This window comes from Schistocerca serialis, chromosome 8, assembly GCF_023864345.2.
Source record: "Schistocerca serialis cubense isolate TAMUIC-IGC-003099 chromosome 8, iqSchSeri2.2, whole genome shotgun sequence".
Taxonomy (NCBI): domain Eukaryota; kingdom Metazoa; phylum Arthropoda; class Insecta; order Orthoptera; family Acrididae; genus Schistocerca; species Schistocerca serialis.
The window spans coordinates 201,665,797-201,687,657 of NC_064645.1; positions in this window are offsets into that span (position 1 = coordinate 201,665,797).

The window sequence follows — 21,861 nt, forward strand, 5'->3', positions numbered from 1 at the left end:
ATAACTCTGCTTTAGTGGCACTGTCATCAGTGACTTCACCGTTGTTATCGCGCAGTGAAAGTATTCATTGCGTTTTGCCTATCTTGTGCTTTATGTACGACCAGAATCTCTCTGGGTTTTCTGCCAGATTCCGTGACAGAGACATTATTAAAAGCAGTTCGCATTGAATTTTCTGAGAAAGCATTCAGTACAATTGTGGATGACGCTTTTGGCTGCCGCCGGCTTTAAACGTATAACTTTTGCAGCATGTCGAGGGCAGATTGAAGTCACCACCAATTATAATTGTGTAAGTGGGATGCCTGTTTAAATGAGACTCAAATTTTCTTTGAACATCGAGCGTATCTCGAGTACTATCGCGTCGTGATTGTGTGATCACGGTGTTGTACTGCGAAGGGGGAGATCCGTGTTCAAATCTTCCTCATGCCCCCCCCCCCCCCCCATACACCCACAATTTTATAAACTGTCCTTCCATTCATTGATTTGTCTGTTCTCCTTCTGGACTTTTGGCAATTATCATACTATGTATTGATTGTAGAACGTGAGTCACGTGGTAAGAATATATTAGCGTCGTAAGTAAATTTGATGATTAATGAGGGCAGGCGAGATGCCGTACAGACCTCTCACAGGAATGAAAACAACTAATAAATGGGTGTGAACTTTGTTACAACAAAAGAATTCAAGACTCAAAACTTCCAAAGCGGAACGCAAGAGTGATAACATGTAATACCTGTGTAGAATTAGTAAGAGGTGTATACGTCTGAAGGTCCCTTCGTTACACCTCACTGTTGCAAACGGGCGTTACACCACCACACAGACACAAATTTGAAAACAGTTTATGAACGGACGGAGAGCTCATAATTCTCGTGGAGGGGTAAAAAACAGCACGAGGGAGGTTTGAACGCGTATTTCCCCTTTCGTAATCCAACACCGTAACCATGCAACCACAACACCGTGGCTATCCACGTGCGTTAGATGATGCACATCTTGAGTTTGGACTGTTCACTGTTTCAATTGTGCTTCTTTTTTCGTAGTTCAGACGACATTCTTACTGTTTTCATGCTTTATCTGTGTTCACTTTTTGGCAGGCTATCCACTGGGCCATTTTACTTCTAAATCTGAGAGGCGTGTGATAGAGAGTTTCCCTTGTCGGTAGTGGCCTAGCATTCGCAAAGCACAGAGCGCCCAGCAGTATTCACTGTGAGTCTATGCAGTTAGATAAGGTTCCGCCTATGATTCGGAACTCAGGAGCCCTTTACGTTCTCATAGGCGATGAAGTATTTCCTTTCTGAAAAAAACTTAATGCGACCATACTCGAAATGCAGAGGTACTGCTAATGACGAAATTAAAGTTTTTATTTACAGACTTTCTCTAGTTCGTCAAACTGTGCAGAGTGCATCTGGCGTATTGTGTTCCAGGTTTCGTGTTTTTAAACAGCTTTTGAGTGCAAACTGGAGGCTGTTGCCAGAATTGAATACATATGTAGTTCATAATTAATTCTGGAATGAAAACATTATGTCAAGTGATTTCACCATGAGTACTAAACATCTTCTGTCGCCTCCTCGAAGTAGGAGCCGAAACACGAGGGAACTTTTTCTTACGAGAGATAGATTTAACGAGTGTTTTAATTCACCAAAAGGTTCTGTTCAATGGCAGTATGTACTATAGAAAGAGCCCAATACTAAAGTGAAGAACTTAACACTGTGAAGAATGCATATAAAATAAATAAATAAATCAAATAATAAGTAATAGTTATAATTCACGTAAGGTGTTCATATAGCAAAATACTCTCCTTTTTGTACCTTGATGTTTGCCAAAACATTGTTTCGATACCTCAAACTAGTTTATGAGATATGAGAGATTCATGAATATTTCATTCGTTCTTTTTCAGTGGTGGTGGTGGTTAGTGTTTAACGTCCTGTCGACAACGAGGTCATTAGAGACGGAGCGCAAGCTCGGGTAGGGAAGGATTGGGAAGGAAATCGGCCGTGCCCTTTCAAAGGAACCATCCCGGCATTTGCCTGAAACGATTTAGGGAAATCACGGAAAACCTAAATCAGGATGGCCGGAGACGGGATTGAACCGTCGTCCTCCCGAATGCGAGTCCAGTGTGCTAACCACTGCGCCACCTCGCTCGGTATTTTTCAGTGCCGCCTGCGTTCAGGATAGAGTGCTTTACAGATAATCCATTTTCTCGAGACTGGCAACAGATAGGGATAATTCAATACGTTAACTACATTTTATATTCAGCAACATATGATGACCTATCACAAACCAAACGCCAATTCAAAGCGACTCCTGTTTTTCAATGCAAACTTTAAGAATGTCTTGCAGTAGTTTAGCAATCTCGAAATACCATAATAACTATAACCGTTAACGAAATCATAGGCAGTTCATCACGGAGCCGAAGAATTAAACTGTGGGATGTGCAAAAACAATTTCTTTTACAGAATAATTTCTCTACAACCGTTTGAAAAAGGTCGGCCAGCATATGTACCTTGTTGTTCATGCAGTCAAGCGATCCTGCTAACAACCACGCCAAATCAATGGGTCTTGAGGGGACGAAGCAGGCGGGTGCGGGTAGAGGAAAACTGTGCGGGTCGAACAGTGGGACAGAGTGCTGCCCAGCTGTGTCGTGCACCTTAGTTGCATGCAGTTGTGTGGAGTCTCATTTGAAAGCGTGCTTTACGAAAGCCTGGCCACCTCTGCTCTGCCTCTGCTGTGTGCAGTGTGCGTTGGGCCTTGAGGCACACAGTTCAAAATAAACGTGTGGTGCGGTTTACTTCATAAATGAGTTGTGTGACGAGTTTTGTTTGCAAGTGCATCGTAACCTCAACTGTTCATCTGGATTCGTTGGAACACTTTACATTTCCACAGGTCGAAGAACTGCAAACTGACATGCTGCAGCAGGATGATGCTGCTCCTGATTACTTTAATCATTAAGCTTGTCTCACGTAGAGTGAGGTTCTCCACAAGTCTGCTTTATGGCGCGCATGACTGGCGGCTAACAGGTGGGGTGACAGCTACCTTTCTTGTTGCACCTCTTACACCGTGTACGGTTCGGCGCGGAAGCTAACTGGCTCGCTTCACTCCGTGAGCCAGCCGGCCAAAGTTCAGTCTTTCTCAAACGACTGTAAAGAAACCACTCTGTATGAAAACTTGATCCTAGCACACCTTATAGCTTCATTTGTCAGTTTCATGGTGAACTGCCTATCATTTCGTTAATTGCCATATTTATTTTGATACACTAGTGGACATTAAAAATGGTTCAAATTGCTCTGAGCACTATGGGACTTAACATCTATGGTCATCAGTCCCCTAGAACTTAGAACTACTTAAACCTAACCAACCTAAGGACATCACACAACACCCAGTCATCGGACATTAAAATTGATACACCACGAAGATGACGTGCTACAGACGCAAAATTTAACCGACAGGAAGTAGATGCTGTGATATGCAAATGATTAGCTTTTCAGAATATTCATGCAGGGTTGGCGCCGGTGGCGACACCTACAACGTGCTCACATGAGGAAAGATTCTCACCGATTTCTCATACACAAACAGCAATTGACCGGCGTTGCCTGGTGAAACGTTGTTGTGATGCCTCGTGTACGGAGGAGATATGCGTACCATCACCTTTCGACTTTGATAAGGGTCGGGTTCTAGCCTATCGCGATTGCGGTTTATCGTATCGCGACATTGCTGCTCGCGTTGGTCGAGATCCGATGACTGTTAACAGAATATGGAATCGGTGGGTTCAGGAGGGTAATACGCAACGCCGTGCTGGATCCCAACGGGCTCGTATCACTAGCAGTCGAAATGACAGGCATCTTACTCTCATGGCTGTAACGGATCGTGCAGCCACATCTCGATCCCTGAGTCAACAGATGGGACGTTTGCAAGACAACAACCATCTGCACGAACATGTAACCTGCATAACAAATCTATATAAAACCACAACCAATATCAGAATCGTCAGTTTAACGTAGGATACAGATCAGTACTTACATCCAGATAATCTCTATGCAATACGTCGCAACTGATGTTGCGAGGATACATCTGAGCCTTCCACACGCACCCATGTGCGTCAGTACGAACCACACTCGTTGGACTGGCCAATAGTCAGATCGCTCACCATGGACTCATATGTATTTAATGAGAAAGACTTCGTGCAACGAGTAACTAACAGGTCAGGGGTGGCCCTAGCAGACATGAGACGTGGCTGTTGTACCGAAGAAAAAACAACAAACAGGATGTTCGTGTAACTATGAAATGAAACAGTTGCCCACATTAATCCCTCCATATTACAAGGTTATCTGTTGACGTATATGAATACCAGATTACAGAGTCCTCTCGATCGCAAGTAACGCAGGAAATACGAAAATAATCAACTATTGTTGACATGGGACAGTATTAATGTAATATCTTGGCATAGACTGGTTGATTTAGGTAAATAAGAGTTAACCGAATTCTACACATGAATTATGGGAAGATGAATCCATGGTGGTCGTGCAGTGATTGCCTGAAACTGCGAGAAGAATGAAACACAACACGTGCAACTGACGTAACTACATGGGCTTTAGTCGCATGGGAACTGTGTTGGATTTGCGAAATGTCGCTGGTCATAACAATGCGTCTAAAACCACACTACAGTTCTCGCACTCTACTTGCACGAGCTGCGATCTCTCACTATATTTAGCGCTCAGATGCGTGGAGCATAGCAGGCGCTGTGATCTGCCAAAGACTGCAACACATCAACTCCCTCTCGGGTCCTCATATGAAATCTCTAGACCAAGCGCTCATCTTCGTACCTCGTCCGATAGTGTTTTCCAATGTGTCACAACCCGAAGTGTGTTTTCCTCTGTTTCCTGATCAGAAGAGTGTTCTCCATGGACACAACGTTCTTCCTCTACTCTACAAATCAACACAATTCCGATTGCCAATGAAAACGTCTCTGCAAAATTCTGGCCAGTGGTGTTTTTACTAACGAGCCAACTGTCTTTCCTCCTTGCAAAAGTTTTCCAACATTAACCGATAGTTACACACATCAGCATGCACTTCTTAAACAGAGTTTCTCTCCTATTCCTCAGCTTTGTTACTTCAGTCAATATGCTTGCCTCCAATCTCCACTTCTTGGAAACTGTCATCGCGACTTCTCGTACCCTTTTTTTTTTTTTTTAGATTAGCCAAGGAGGCGCCCTCTTACAACTTTTTAGGCCAGAAGTTATTCAACCCACGTAAAAAAAGCGACAGCAAATTGGCCCTTGGCTTTACAAAGAGAAAAGAATTCCTATTCACACTGTGGCGGATGCTTCTCATGGAACGCTGAATTTTACCTAACATTGACTGCTCCTCTTATAACGTTCCGGGAAGAGCACTTTTTGGCACAGGGCTAGGTTCTTTTGAAATGTGTTTTGGCTGGGTGACGCACCTTGTAAAAACTAAAACTCTCCGTGAGTACAGGTGTTCGCCACACACACACTCAACCCTGGAACACATGCTACACAAGGCGCATTACATGAAAAACTGTAGGGACGAGTCTTACAGACGACAGCGGTGACAATTTATTTATTTAACCTGATCTGATTAGGGACATCAGGCTCTCTCCAGACCAGGGTTTCACACAAGCGGTACCTTTTTTACGTCATAGTTTGCTAAGAAATAATTGTAACATGACAAACAGTATTACAATGATTTGGGTGTCTGAAGTGGAAATGTACGTAATACTGACTATGAACAAATAAAGTTAATACTGGCAGTTTTTGTACTACAGCAATCAGCGGAACGTGCTCATATCGGAGCGCAAGAAATGCGAATATGTTCCTGTTTATTTAAAAGACACTGACTGAAAAGTGGAATAACAGCTGCCACATTCTACCTGTCTCAGGATCTTTAAAAAGGTCCACAAAGATTTTGGGATGATAACATATTCACGCTCTTTTACGCTAAGAGAGAAGACGGCAGTGGCAGTAATAAGTACTAGAAGGCAGTAGTGGCTGTGTTAGAGAAACAGCGAAGGAGACAATGGCAGAGTGAGAGAAACAGAGGGACACTTTGTCTACGGAACATAGTCGACAATGACTGAACAGTGCTAGGAAAAGAGTGAAGGAGGCAGTGCCAGGTGGAGGGGGGGGGGGAGGGAATGAAGAGAGATAGAGTATATGACACTGACAATGAGGAAGAGTGAGATAGTGACAGTGGGAAGAAATACCACCAGTAGGAAACAAGGTATGAGACAATAGCAGTAACAGCAAGAGATAGACAGCGACAGTGAGACAAGGCTGTATTACTAGGATAGACCGAAAGGGACTACGGCTGTGACACAGGAGAAAATGGCAGAGACACACAAAGAGATAATGACAATGAGGTGGACTGACTGAGTGAGTGAGAACGGGAAAATCGGAGCGGATGGACTACTGGATGTGAGGGAGTTAGTTGGGCGAGATTGTGGGAGTTTGAGGTGAGACACATCTCGAAAATGCATGAATATGTTTGTATGCTAAAATTTTTGGGAAAATGTTTAAAGGTGCTGAGAAAGGTAGAATGAGGCAGGTAGTATCCCACTGTCCAGTCAGAGTCTTTTGAATAAACAGTAACATATACGAGTTTTTTGTGCTCGGATAGCAGCATTTTCCGCTGGTTATTTTGTGAGGCAGACACTGGTGACAGTCCAGCATTTGCTCAGGCTAGTGCGAAGGGTCGCCTGAAATAGGCGCTCAGGCTGGCCGGTGTGCCGTACCAACGGTCGTTGAACCGCCGCGAGGATTGTATCCGTATTTGACTTGACTGACCTCCCTGTCTCCCAGATTAGTTCACTATGCGTTAAACTACACGAGCATGAACTCTTAATAGAGCACACACACACACACACACACACACACACACACACACACACACAGCGCCACTAACAGTTTTTAATCATCCTCCATACAGAAATGCTATTGCAGCTCGAAAAAAGGCAAACCATATTCATTGGGGTTTTGTGATGTTGCCGTGGACAGTGGTACCTACATCGCTCTAGGGCATAGTAACGAGCATGGGATTGACACTGAAGGATACATCTGTATACAAGCTTTTATTTTTATTCTATTTTAATTTTTTATTTTATTTCGGAGTCAGGATAGCACGATGGACAGGCAGTTTGTTGATGAGTATGTCAATGCCTGGAACCTGGGTGGTGCCTGACCTAATACGCAGCTGAGACACTGGTGTAGCGTATGAGAACCTATTAAGAGAAATACTCCAAAAGAAAGCGATTTGAAGCTCGGACGAAATTCACCCATCTGGCAGCCGCCCGGGATTAGCCGAGCAGTCTGGGGCGCTGCTGTCATGGACTGTGCGGCTGGTCCCGGCTGAGGCTCGAGTCCTCCCTCGGGCATGGGTGTGTGTGTTTGTCTTTAGGATAATTTAGTTTAAGTAGTGTGTAAGCTTAGGGACTGATAACCTTAGCAGTTAAGTCCCATAAGATTTCACACAAATTTGAACATTTTTTAATGTAGGAATACAACAAAAAGTATTCAATGCGTGCAGCAATAGCGTCATAACGTTTCATGTAAAATGCTTGGGAAAACAAACAGGTGAATACAAGACAAGAGACACGATATGTAATTTTCACGAAATAGCCGGTTCCTCTACCTCGGTCGCAGGTTCGAATCCTGCCTCGGGCATGGATGTGTGTGGTGTCCTTAGGTTAGTTAGGTTTAAGTAGTTCTAAGTTCTAGGGGACTGATGACCTCTGAAGTTAAGTCCCATAGTTCTCAGAGCCATTTGAACCATTTGAGCCATCCTCTACCTCGAACTTGCCCCGGTGATCATTACTGCAAGAACTGCCTTGTAGTCGGTGGTATGTTGGTGTTATACTCCGAGTTCATAAGAGCCATGGGATACCTCCTGATATCGTGTCGGACCTCCGTTGCTCGGCCTAGTGCAGCAGCTCGACCTGGCAAGGACTCAAGTCGTTGGAGGTTCCATCTATATAGCCGTCCATAACTGCGAAAGCGTTGCCGGTGCCGTATTTTGTGCGCGACCTGACCTCTCGATTATGCCCCATAAATGTTCGATGGGATTCATGTCGGGCGATCTGTGTGGCCTAATAATTCGCACGAGTTGCCCAGAATGTTGTTCAATCCGATCTCGAACAATTCTGGCCCAGTGATATGACATCGCAGTTTGGGAACATGAAATCCACGAATTTCTACAAACGGTCTCCAAGAAACTGAACATAACAATTTACAACCAGTGATCGGTTCAGTTTGGGAATAGGACACAGTCCATACCATGTAAACACAGCCACGAAGGAGTCACGAACAGCTTGCACAGTTCCTTGTTGACAGCGTGGCTCCATTGCTTCATGGGGTCTTCACCACACTTGATCCCTACCATCAGCTCTTACCAATTTAAATCTCGACTCGTCTTACTAGGCCACAGTTTTCCAGTCATTTAGGCCCCAGCCGATACGGTCACGAGGCTAGGTGAGGCGCTGCGGGCGTCTTGCTGTTAAAGACAAATGCGTCGCTCGTCTGCTGCCATTTCCCATTAACGCCAAATTTTGCCGCACTGTCCTAATGGATACGTTCGTCGTACGTTCCACGTTTATTTCTTCGGTTATTTCACGTATTTTGGCTTGTTTGTTACCGCTGACGACTCTACGCAAACGCTGCTGCTCTGTGTCATTAAGGCCGTCTTTGTTTTTGACGGTGAGAGGTAATGCCTGAAATTCTCGGCACACTCTTTACGTTATGGTTTTCGGAATACTGAATTCCCTAACGATTTCCAAAATGGAATATCCCCCGCTTATAGCTCCATCTGCCCTTCGACGTTTACAAGTCTGTTAATTGCCATAGTGAGCCCACTATCACCCTTTCACATGAAACATCTGAGGACAAATGACAGCTCTGCAAATGCGCTGCCCTTTTATACCTCGTGTACGCGATACTACCGCCATCTATATTTGTGCTTATAGCTATTCGATAACTTTTTTCACCTCAGTGTATACAAGGTGGTCCATTGATAGTGACTGGGCCAAATATCTCACGAAATAAGCGTCAATCAAAAAAACTACACAGTACGAATCTCGTCTAGCTTGAAGGGGGAAACTAGATGGCGCTATGGTTGGCCCACTAGATGACGCTGCCATAGGTCAAACGGATATCAAGTGCGTTTTTTTAAACAGGAACCCCCATTTGTTATTACATATTCGTGTAGTACCTAAAGAAATATGAATGTTTCAGTTGGACCACTTTTTTCGCTTTGTGATAGATGGCACTGTAATTGTGACAAACATGTAAGTACGTGGTATCACGTAACATTCCGCCAGTGCAGACGGTATTTGCTTCGTGATACGTTACCCGTGTTAAAAAGGACCGTTTAACAATTGCGGAAAAGGTCGATATGGTGTTGATGTATGGCTGTTGTGATCAAAATGCCCAACGGGTGTGTGCTATGTATGCTGTTCGGTATCCTGGGCGACATCATCCAAGTGTCCGGACCGTCCGCCGGCTAGTTACGTTATTTAAGGAAACAGGAAGTGTTCAGCCACATGTGAAACGTCAACCACGACCTGCAACAAATGATGATGCCCAAGTAGGTGTTTTAGCTGCTGTAGCGGCTAATCAGCGCATCAGTAGCAGACAAATTGCGCGAGAATCGGGAATCTCAAAAACGTCGGTGGTGAGAATGCTACATCAACATCGATTGCACCCGTACCATATTTCTATGCACCAGGAATTGCATGGCGACGACTTTCAACGTCGTGTACAGTTCTGCCACTGGACACAAGAGATATTACGCGACGATGACAGATTTTTTGCACGCGTTCTATTTAGCGACGAAGCGTCTTTCACCAACAGCTGTAACGTAAACCGGCATAATATGCACTATTGGTCAACGGAAAATCCACGACGGCTGCGACAAGTGGAACATCAGCGACCTTGGCGGGTTAATGTGTTGTGCGGCATTATGGGAGTAAGGATAATTGGCTCCCATTTTATCGATGGCAATCTAAATGGTGCAATGTATGCTAATTTCCTACGTAATGTTCTACCGATGTTACTACAAGATGTTTCACTGCATGATAGAATGGCGATGTACTTCCAACATGATGGATGTCCGGCACATAGCTCGCGCGCGGTTGAAGCGGTATTGAATAGCATATTTCATGACAGGTGGATTGGTCGTCGAAGCACCATGGCTCACACGTTCACTGGATGTGACGTCCCCGGATTTCTTTCTGTGGGGAAAGTTGAAGGATATTTGCCATCGTGATCTACGGACAACGCCTGACAAAATGCGTCAGCGCATTGTCAATGCATGTGCGAACATACGGAAGGCGAACTACTCGCTGTTGAGAGAAATGTCGTTACACGTATTGCCAAATGCATTGGGGTTGACGGACATCATTTTGAGCATTTATTGCATTAATGTGGTATTTACAGGTAATCACGCTGTAACAGCATGCGTTCTGAGAAATGATAAGTTCACAAAGGTAGATGTATCACATTGGAACAACCGAAATAAAATGTTCAAGCGTACCTACGTTCTGTATTTTAATTTAAAAAACCTACCTGTCACCAACTGTTCGTCTAAAATTGTGAGCCATATGATTGTGACTATTACAGCGTCATCTGTCACAAAGCGAAAAAAGTGGTCCAACTAAATCATTCATATTTCCTTACGTACTACACGAATATGTAATAGAAAATGGGGGTTCCTATTTTTTTAAAAAAAACGCAGTTGATATCCGTTTGACCTATGGCAGCGCCATCTAGCGGGCCAACCATAGCGCCCTTCATGCTAGACAGGTCTCGTTCTTTGTAGTTTTTTCGTTTGACGCTTATTTCGTGAGATATTTGGCCCGGTCACGATCAATGGACCAACCTGTATATTTATATATCTATTTCCACGACCAGTATCATACTTGTAATCTGCTTGTGTTTATGTGCTTGTTTCTGCGTGTCTGCTGTTTCCTGGGGATAAACTGAGAAGTGGACGGCATTGTTCATTTGAATAAGTGCAAAATATGTTCTGCTAACGAAAGCAGAGCGGAGCAGACCAGGCGTGATCTCGGCGAGTGCAAGAAGAGGGAGCCTACGTCACGGCACGTCACGTCGCGTCCAGGGAGATAGGGCGGTGTCGCAACGTGAGTGTTGTAGTGCGGCCGCCGCTGCCGCCGCCTTAGCTGTGACTCAGTCGGTACGCCGCAGGTTATCTGGCGCAGATACGGCCCGGCATAAATAAATAATAAGTAATCGCCTTTATTGACTCTGCGGGTAAACAGCGATAGCCGCGCAGGGCGCGCCGCTCCTGAGAAAAGGATGGGCTCTCGCCAGCCCCGACTCTGGTCTGGCCAGCGTATGCTAACAGGCGTCGCGCACTCCCTGTGCTCGCAATCTTCGTGGGGCTGTTCAAGTATCAGATTCCACAGTGTAGTTGATGTTGATACCACAACCTAGCACCGTGTCGATACATCGATAATGTCGGGCTCGGTACCGATACTATCGCAAGGTATTAATTTATTTTTAACGTAGGGGCGTCACCAAGAAAGTGCAGGGTGTACCAAAAGCAATGATCCTTTTTCGTGAAACACATGTTTAGTATGGAAAACATGTTATACAACAAAGGCACATATGAGGCATTGTTGCTGTGGTCTTCAGTTCGAAGGCTGGTTTGATGCGGCTCTCTATACTACTCCATCCTGTGCAAGACTCTTCATCTCCGAATAAGTACTGCAACATACATCCTTCTGAATATTCTTACTGTATTCAACTCTTGGTCTCCCTCTACGATTTTTATGCCCCAAAATTCCCTCCAATACTAAAGTGGCGATCCCTTGATGTCTCAAAATGTGTCCTATCTACCAATCCCTCCTTCTAGTCAGGTTGTACCACAAATTCCTTTTCTCCCCACTTATATTCGGTAATTCCTTACTAGTTACATAGTCTACCCGTCTAATATTCATTATTCTTTATTGATAAAGCTTCTGTTTTCTTTATGTCTAAACTGTTCATCGTCCAAGTTTCACTTCTCTACATGGCTACATTCCATACAAATACTTCCAGAAAATACATTCTAACACTTAAATTTATATCAAATATTTCTTAAATTTCTTTGTCATTTGCGGAGCTAGTTGTGTACTACTGTGGTGGATGTGTTGGCTACGACACTACGTTGTTCATGGTAGCCTACCTGCATTCCTATTTTCTTATCATTATTAAACCTGTTCCTGCATTATCCCTATTTTATTTTGTATTTATAACCCTGTATTCACCTGACCAAAAGTCATGTTACTCCTACCATTGAACTGCATTAATTCACACTATATCTAAATTAAATAAATCTATTTCCTTTTTTTAAATTTACTGATCTACCTGCGCAAATAGGTGACCTAACATTCTGCTCTCCGATCTGTAGAATGCCAGTTTTGTTTCTACTGATGACGACAGCATCCTGAGTAATCCCTGCCCGGATTTCAGAATGGGGGACTATTTCACCTCCGGAATATTTTACGCGAGAGGATGACACCATCACTTAACCATACGGCAGAGCTGCACGCCCTAGGGAAAAATTACGGCTGGAGTTTCCCCTTGCTTTCAGCAGTTCGCAGTACCCCCGTAGCAAGGCAGATTTGGCTCATGTTACAAGACCAGATCTGTCATACATACTGTCGCCTTTGGTACTGTTGAAAAGGCTGCTGCCCCTCCTCTGGAACCACACTTTCGTGTGGCCTCTCAACAGATACCTCTCCGTTGTTGTTGCAATTGAAATGAAATGTCATGTGACGAGGGCCTCCCGTCGGGTAGACCGTTCGCCTGGTGCAAGTCTTTCGTCTTGACGCCACTTCGGCGACGTGCACATCGATGGGGATGAAATGATGATGATTAGGACAACACAACACCCAGTCCCTGAACGGAGAATCGAACCCGGGAATCGAACCCGGGCTCTTTGGATTGACAGTCTGTCGCGCTGACCACTCAGCTACCGGGGGCGGACGTTGTTGCAATTACGGAGCAGGTATCTGTATTGCCGAGGCACGCAAGCCACCCCACCAGCTGCATGGTCAATGATTCATGGAGGGGTGGCCGCTAGACATTATTAAAGTTCAACGTGCCCACCCTCTATGTCAACGTAAAGTGGGCATCTTTCCTCCATAGCCCGGAATACTTTCCGTTGTTGATAAGTTTTGGTGATTTTCACCAAGTCCACAATCCTTTCAAACACCTAACAAGGGTACTGATTTTAACCCTGAAGATCAACGACTTAACGAAATGGCTTCCTGGCCACAATAAGAACTATTATACCGATACACAACCCTGTGTCTTGCTTGAGGAAGGCCATGAAGCTTCGTCCATTCGCTCATTCATTCATGTCTTTAATTTTAATTGTGTTGAAGAAATCATCGCTGAAGAAAAAATATATTGGGCATTGCAGGGTGCCACAAAAATAATGATTAAATTCATGTAAAAATTAATGTAATCATTCCCTCTTTCAAGGGTCTTTAACATGCTCTGTGTAAAAGAAATAATATCCATTGCTTCCTGGAAACATGGTAGTGAAATTTTCGAGGAGGTGTGTAAGCTTTAGTCTTTTCCGTGGCAAAGCGCCACCACCAAAGGCCAACAACATGTTTCTTGTCTGCAGTTCAGACGAGAGGAACAGGACTACCATCTACATCTGACGTCGCAGCCAGGAGCATTGAGAGGGCCAATGAAACGAGTCAGTGCTCTTCCATTCGTCGTCTGAGCCGTGAGCTAAATATTCCACGATCCACTGTTTGGCGTACTCTTCGCTTTACGTTGAGGAAAACGGTGTATCTCATTCAAGTAATTCAGCACTCGGGGAAGGATGATTATGCCGCCCGTATAGAAATGGATACTTACTTTCTGGAGGCCGAGAAAAATAAAAAACCTGTTAGATAACCTCCTCTATTCAGACGAGGCCACATTTCACACTTGTGTTTTTGTCAGCCTCCACAGTTGCCGGGTATCGGCCTACAACAGTCTTCAATAAGTGCAAAAATGGGAGAGACCCATCCCCACTCCCTTACCAACCCGGATGTATGGCTAGTACCAACCAGCACACTCTTTCTTACAGAGCACACGATAACAGGTGCCAGGTACCTTGAGAAGTAGAACGTCGTTTCTGTAAGACTTGTCTGACCTTTTTCTGAAACCGGAATCGGAGTCTGATGGACAACTGAATTAGGTTGTGTACCTGCACGACGGGTCTCCACACTGTGCTCTGATTATCCGAAAATAACCCAAGTGCATGTTCGCTGGACGTTGGTTTGGAAGTTGTTCAAAACGCTTGTCAGCTTCGAGGCCACCTGACCTTACCGCTTAGACTTCAATTAAAATTGCAGGCATGAATGAATGAACGAATGGAATAATCTTCATGGCCTTTCTCAAGCGAGACACAGGAGCGTGTATCGGTATACTAGTTCTTATTGTGGCCAGGAAGCCATTTATTCATGGCACCAACCACCTCCTCGTTGTCCTCAAAATGTCTGTCTTTCACTAATATTATACTTTAACGCCGCAAACAAGTAAAATCTTGGGGAAGTACATCTGGGCTGTCGGGTGGATGGGTAATACTGTTCCGTGATCACACGTCCTCAGACTTGTGTGAAGCCGAGCGTTATAATGTGGAATCAAAACATCCCGTGGGTTGTTGTGGCAACGAAGTTGTCGAAAATTCTCGTTGAGTATGGTTAATGTGTTCACATTTCCCTAAGTAATAGTACCTCCCCGTGGCTTCATATCGATTAAAATCCACTCCCACTGTCTCAAAACATAGTCCTCATGATCATACCGGCGGAATATTTGGAACTTTCCTTCTGTGGGGAGTGAGGGTGACGCCATTGCATCCTATCTTTTTATTTCGGGCTCAATATTGGTGAACCCAGGTTTCAACGCACATCACACTCCGGGAAAAGAAAGACTCCCCCTCACCTTCAAAACGCTGCGACAATTTAGAACAAATATTTTTTCTATGAGATTTGTGTTACACCGCAAGACACCGCTGAAACCATCAAGTACACGCTTTTTAGTACCTAAGAGCGCTGATAACTGTACCCGCGCTTACTTTGCCAGCTGACGGCAGGAGCGCAAATTGCCGAGTCGTAATGCATCAAACCTCGCGAATGAGAGTGTAAGTTGTCGTTTTTACGATTCTCTGGTGGTGGCCGCTTAAAAATGCCAATCTTTAATTGGATATATTAAATGTATCCAATTGGATAAATGAACGTGCATATCTGACATACTTAAATAGTTGCCGACGAGAAAAACGATAAATGAGTTGGGTATTTTCTAAATTAAACAAGGATCTGAGTTAACACAGTTTTTACACAAAAATGCAAAAGAAATGGTTTAAAAATTATAAGCTAGTGCCTTGGGAAACCAGGACGCGGGACATATGGGATGCGATTCAAATGAACGCGTATATAGATAAAACAATTGCATTCGTGTAAGTCGTGTCGTGATTGCAGAAGATTAGTGTTCAAAGATAGAAAGCGCCACAGAAGGATATGTGATTGTACCTGCGGCTGGCGTTGAAAGCATGTTCATCCCTTAACTGCAAAGAAGAGGTCAGAACGAAGATTGAAATTGCTGCCTACTGTTAGCTTCGCTGTTGCGACTGGAGCTCACCATACTGATAACCTGCTGAAGTTCCTACAAAATCAGTTATTGACCCGGTACCAGTGACTTGCGTCTGCATCTAGTTAGCCGGATGAGAGCATGTCGGTGCCGAAGTGTTGTCTGACCAAGGTGGCACCTGGCTATAAAGACGCTGTAAAATGAACTGCAGGCTGTTTCCAACAAGCAAGTTCTCTGCGTTTTCTTGCCGTGGCGTAGTTTTGATTGGCTGAACGATAAATATTCCGAGTGCTGACATTGAGAAGTTGTCTTCAAAGACGCTGGTCTCCCTACCTTATTCTCATTTCAGGCGATTAACCAGTTACGAAAATCGTTATACTTCGCGCTCCAAAAGTATGTCCTGCTCGCTTCCCCTCCCTGTCTAGGTTCGCGGGCCAGCCGATAAAGTTGAACCCTGAAGCGCATTTTTGTTTCTTTCTCCGACTTCTAAATTGCTGAGGTTAACCCATGATAGATGTTTTTTTCCACTTTATTAAGCAACCAGGTCTTAAAAGGGGTCTGAACGCGGTGACGGTGTGGTGTCTCACAACCTTCAATGGTGTCCTTAACTTACTGTTCCCATTCTACTGTCCAAGATGTTATCTTAAAATTCTGTATATTTCGGCGAATTGTGACAATCTGGCGCTCTGTCCAAAATCGGAGTTCTTCCGGGACTCTACCGAAACAGTGCGCTACCGGTCATAGCTCCCTAAAAACAGTATCAAGTGCTCAACTTGGAGATACAATCCGCACTGTGACTTTTACTGCATTTGACGGCAGTTCGGCTTCCTTCAAAGAACCGTGTAATCTGACCACCCGAGGAGGATCCTCGTCTATTTGCTTGCGGGACTTTTGCGATATCTTCTACGGCCGTTTCCCTGCCGGTTTATGACCCACCGTGAGCCCCCCGCCAACAGTGCGTTGCATTATGCATTTGTGGAAGATCGTTATTTAGGTATGCATGCAATTCAGTACAGGAAATTGTAATCTACATAGTTAAGTAATGGCAATCACTGATACCTATTCATATTTCATTTATCGTTGGGAGTGAATTTATTCCGATTTGATTTGTGATTTTAATTGGTTTTTACATCAGTTACGGGACAGTTTGGGAAAAATGGTCACGTAACAAGAACGTCACACGCTGTAACATGTTAGACGCTCCAGTCTGAAACCGCCCTGGTGCTACGGTCGCAGGTTCGAATCCTGCCTCGGGCATGGATGTGAGTGATGTCCTTATGTTAGTTAGGTTTAAGTAGTTATCAGTCTAGAGGACTGATGACGTCAGATGTTAAGTCCCACAGTGCTTAGAGCCATTTGTTAGAGCGACAGTTCTAGATGACTCTTCTAGGAAAGTACGCTCTCGGAATTTTAACGGTAAGCCACACAGTGATGCACAACGCCTCTCTTGTATGCACTGGATCTTGACAAACATTTTCATGACGCTTTAGTACTTAGTTATCGAAACTATGACGAGAAGTGCTGCTCTTCTTTGGCCTCCTCCGCCTATCAATCCTGTTTGATAAAGGCCAGAGGTTGACGAACAATACTCAAATATCTCTCGAACGAGAGTTCTATGTCCGTCGTGGATGGACCTCAGTTCCTGATGATACCTCCAATGAACCTCTGTCTGGCATCAGTCCTTACTACAATTAGTCTTATGAGGAATTCCCACTTTAAATGACCCTGTACTCATAGTCTAAGAAGTTTAATGGATATGACTGGTCACAGTGATTGTTTGGCAGTCGTGTCATTATAAAATAACAAGTCTTCCCATCTATTTACGCGCATTAATTTGCATTTGTTTCTGTTAAGAGTCAACCGCCAATCACTGCACCTCAGCAGTCCTTACTTGATTTTTCTTCAATTTCTTGGCATTGTGGCTATTCTCTCTACAACAGCGTCATACGTGAACGGACTCAGGGGTGTCCAATGTTGTTGGCTTTGTTGACTTGGGTCCACTATTCCTCATTCAGGTATCTCCTCAGCTGGCATCATGACGCTGAGTGGACCCCACTCGAGTCCTCCAGCCAAGGAAAAAAATCCCTGGCGGTACTGGGGATCGAATTTTTTTTTTTGTAACCATATATATTATATTTAAATACGACACTACACAACAGTAATTAGACCCGAAGCTCTCTACGCATCTGAGTCACTAAACCTTCAACACAGAACACTAAAAGAGGAATTAGAAGTGAAAGAACGTAAGATAATGAGGAAAATCCTAGGACCAAGAACTAAAGATGGGGTACATTATCCAAAACCCAATGCAGAAATATATAAAAATATCTCGAAAATAACAGACACAATGCACATGAGAAGAATCCAATTCATGGGGCACTTAGAAAGAATGGACTCAAACAGGTTAACGCACAAAATCCATACATTTTTAAAGAACAAAACTACAAGACCGAACCGGTACAAACAGACGGAAAAAGACCTGAGAGAATTAGGGTCTCCAAATCTACATGATAGAAATGAAATCAGAAAAATCACAAACACACGGAGTTTTGAGGAAGAAGAGAGAAAAACTAACCGACATACATGGTCTACGCAACGAAAGCTAGCCCATTCGTTGTTTATGAAGGAATACTGGGCGAAAAGGAAGGCCAACAAATGTTGATTACGCGTGGTCCTATGTGATCCATCCGCGAAGAAGAAAGAACTTAAATACATTAACAACTATACATTAAAAAAACATTTCATTCTATTAACCTATTACATTCCTAGTGTTGGTTAACATTACTGTCATTTTATAGGTTTTCGTTCGTATATTCTTTTCTTTTTCGTTTTTCTCTTATTGTTGTTCCTTGAAACCTTTTACATGGCCATTTGTCGTCCTTGTTTTGGGTAAAACATTGCAGGGCAGGCATAATAATTTATATGTAGCATCGACACATTGCTTTTGAGTTCATGTTTCTGTATGTCATGCACTTGTGCTGCCACAGGCACAGTGTGCATTCTGGTTTCATCTCTTCCTCTAGTTTGCACTGTTAGGTGGGACAGTATGAGCGAAACATCAGCATGATAGATGGAGCAAAAGTGGAAGATAACTTTTTTTTACATATACTACAGATTATACATAAACTGAAGAAGAGATAAAAATTATGTCATATTATATAAGAGAAGCAGAGAGGAAAGTGTGAGTAAACAATATAAATTTTATAGGGCACATAGTAAAGGAAATCATTAAAAAAATTATGAGTAGTTGGCACTTTCCACTAAGTAATGCTTGTATCCTAGACAATATAGTAAAATAATGGAAGAAAACACTGGTAGTACTACTGGGCATACTTTTGACACTGATTTGTCTGCGAGCATGACAGTTGTTTGCTGAGGAGCACTTGTATCACTGATTTCACTAAGAAGAAACACTTTATACTACTATATTTCACTATATGAGGCGAGAGGAGAAAGCACTTTATCTTTTATGTTGCAGTTATTCACTATCACTGCACACGTTCTTCTTGTGACGAGTGTGGTTAGGTGGCTTGTGGCGGTGCTGAGGGTCACAGGCTGGGTAAGACTCTGGCGATCGCTGTCTGCAGTGGAATCTGCAGGAAGTTTCTGAAGTTCTCGCGGTAGCGCCTGTGCTGCTGGGCCGTCTTGTTCTTCTCCCAGAGGTCCATCAAGAAGGCCAGCTGGTCGGTCTGCCTCCTCGCTACGATGGCTCGTGCCGTCATGGCGAGGATCCAGAGAGTCGATAGTCGCTTGATTCCACTGTGATGCTTCCCGGCGCCGTTCTGTTGATGTGGGACACCATCTGCTGGCACGCTTCCCATATGTTGGTGGCATTGCCGCAGGTGAATCGGTGCTCGAGGGTGTCGGTCATGGCACATACGTCGCACTTGTCACTTGCGACGAGTTTTATCTCCACCAGGCTTTGGTTGGTTGGTACCGTTCTGTTAACTATTTTGTACCATGTCTCCTTCGCATGTTTAGGCAACACATTTTCCGAGACGTTTCCCCATCTTTGTTTCCAATTGTACTGCGGAAGTTTGTCTTCAATTTTGTTTTTTGCCGGCTTCCCTCTGAGTGTCCAGTATATTCTCTTGGCTGTTCTGTGGGTGGGGTTCGCCGTGGTGTCCAGAACGTAACTTTTGATGGCGTAGTGCAGCCTGACGTGTCGCATTCTGAGAGGAATGTGCCTCGTGTCGACCGGCGTTTCTTCTGATGAAGGCTTGTAGCCTGCAATTATCTTGGCTGTGTCGCTGTCAGGTCTGTTGTCCTGGATGGCGAGCGTTCGTTTTAGTAGAACAGCTGCACATTTGGTCTTTATATCAACTAGACCTAGTCCCCCTTCTTTCGTTGGCAGCGAGCACGTTGCTTGCGCCACTTTGAATATATTTCGACGCCACAACGGGTAGTACATTGCGCTCGTAAGTGCCCGCGCAATTTCGGTCGGGATGCTTCAGATTTGCGCCAGGTACCATGCTTTCGACAGGATCGTCGTGCGTATCAGGTCTATTTTCTGGTGGACTGTTAGTTTCCGGTTCGCGTGCTGTCTGGAGAGGCCTCTTATGGTGTGTAGCACGTCTCTCCAGTTGTACGCGGCCATTCTAAGTGGACAAGACTGTATAAATATTCCAAGAACTTTATGGCTTTCTGCTATTATGTACCACTGCCTTTCTGGCTTGAGCCGTTGATTCCGTATCGGCAGTAGTACTGTTTTTCTGGGGTTAGTTTGGGCGTCTGACGCATTTTGGAATGTGTTCGTGATGGTTTCTACTCTCCCAATATCTTCCTTCATTAAAGATGCCTAGGTCGTCAGCGTAGGCTATACACGCTACTGCTTTGTCTCCTACGGAGAATCCTCTGATGTCATTAGTGAATTTCCGCAGCAGCGGGTCCAATGGTAAAGTGAATAGAGCCATTGACTGGACAGCCTTGCCTCACAGATCTGTCCAGTTTTATCTCCTTTGTTTTCCAACTATTGATTATTGCTGTCGATCTCGCAGTACTTAGTATCTTCTGGATGATTGTGATGAATTTTTGTCCAAACCCGAGTTTGTTTAGTGTATCTAGAAGGTATTTGTGATCGATCCTGTCGAAGGCCTTGTTGACGTCCACCGAAATTAAGGCACCTGCGCTTCTGGTGGTGGCTACCTGAACCCGGGTCCAACGCAAGGCACCCATGTACGCTGACCACTCAGCCATGGAGACAGACTGGGATGCTGTACGGTACATAGATACAGCATGCATTTTAACTCGCATTAAACTGACAGCAAAATGTTATTTTTTTCTCTGTAACATTCGATGTTTCACATTCCGATACCCTGCGATTTATGAAGACGCTTCGTAATTATTTTATATTTGGCATCAGTACCGAAAAAATTTGCATCAAACAAAACAATAAATTCTCATTATAGCAATATCAGAATGTCGGCAGAAGCTGAGAATATGGATATAATGCCCTGAAACTACATGTGTCGACGGTGAGAAAAAATTTCACATATACTGCTAAAAAAAAAAAAAAAAAAAAATACGCGTAATAAAACGCAACGCCGCTAAATATGAATTCCACTTCCTTCCTTGAGACGATTTCTGAACGATTTTGAGTAATGATCCCACATCAGGTTACGGTGGTAAGAGGAAAAATCCACTTATAAACAGCAATTCCTATTTTGTTTTGAACCTTTCGGGAAGAGCGGCGCACACACTACTGCACCGTGAAGGACTCGTTCTCGAGTCAAAATCCCCTCGGCCAGCGTTTCTCACCCTTTTTAGGTTTCTATGCCTCAGTTTGCATAAACTGAATTCTTCTAGAATCGCTTTGTTGTCCTTCTGTCTTTTTGTCTGCATGCATGCCTGACGATTTAGGCTCTTTTTGTCAGGTATGGGTGAACGTATAACGCGAAAATTTCAGTCACATATTGAAGTCTTGGCGGTGTAAAAACTGTAGGCTTCCAAGTCTACAAAATCAAAAGATACGGCCATGTAGTATTCACATATTTTCATACCCGAAAACTGACTCATCAAAACATACAGGGTACTTGCCGTTGGCCCAGATTCAGGAAATTTGGTAAGGAGTAAGGTTTCATAGTGAAAGAAAGGAGAAAGTCCTAAAATTACTAATTTTTTATTACGTAACACAAAAAATATTTTTAAATCCATCTGTCTGTCTGTTGCTCTGGAAGAGTTTGGCGTATGAAGTACAAATGTACGTCACATAGTAAGGTCTACGGTCTCTTGGCGGCGTAAAAATTGTAAGATTCTAAACCAATGTAGTCAA